Below are 223 nucleotides of genomic sequence, written 5' to 3' on the forward strand. Positions count from 1 at the left end.
ACGGTACTGCTGCTGCTGCTGGCATTCTCTGATCCATCCATACCACTGTTTGAGCTGTCAGTAACGGTACTGCTGCTGCTGCTGACATTCTCTGATCCACCCATACCACTGCTTGAGCTCTCAGTAACGGTACTGCTGCTGCTGCTGTCATCCTCTGAATCAGCAAAGCTGCTGTCATCACAGTTTGTACCTTCACCACACTCATTATGGATATCCGTACAAA

This window comes from Trypanosoma theileri (genome assembly GCF_002087225.1).
Source record: "Trypanosoma theileri isolate Edinburgh chromosome Unknown TM35_Tth_83_V1, whole genome shotgun sequence".
In the NCBI taxonomy this organism is placed as follows: Eukaryota; Euglenozoa; class Kinetoplastea; order Trypanosomatida; family Trypanosomatidae; genus Trypanosoma; species Trypanosoma theileri.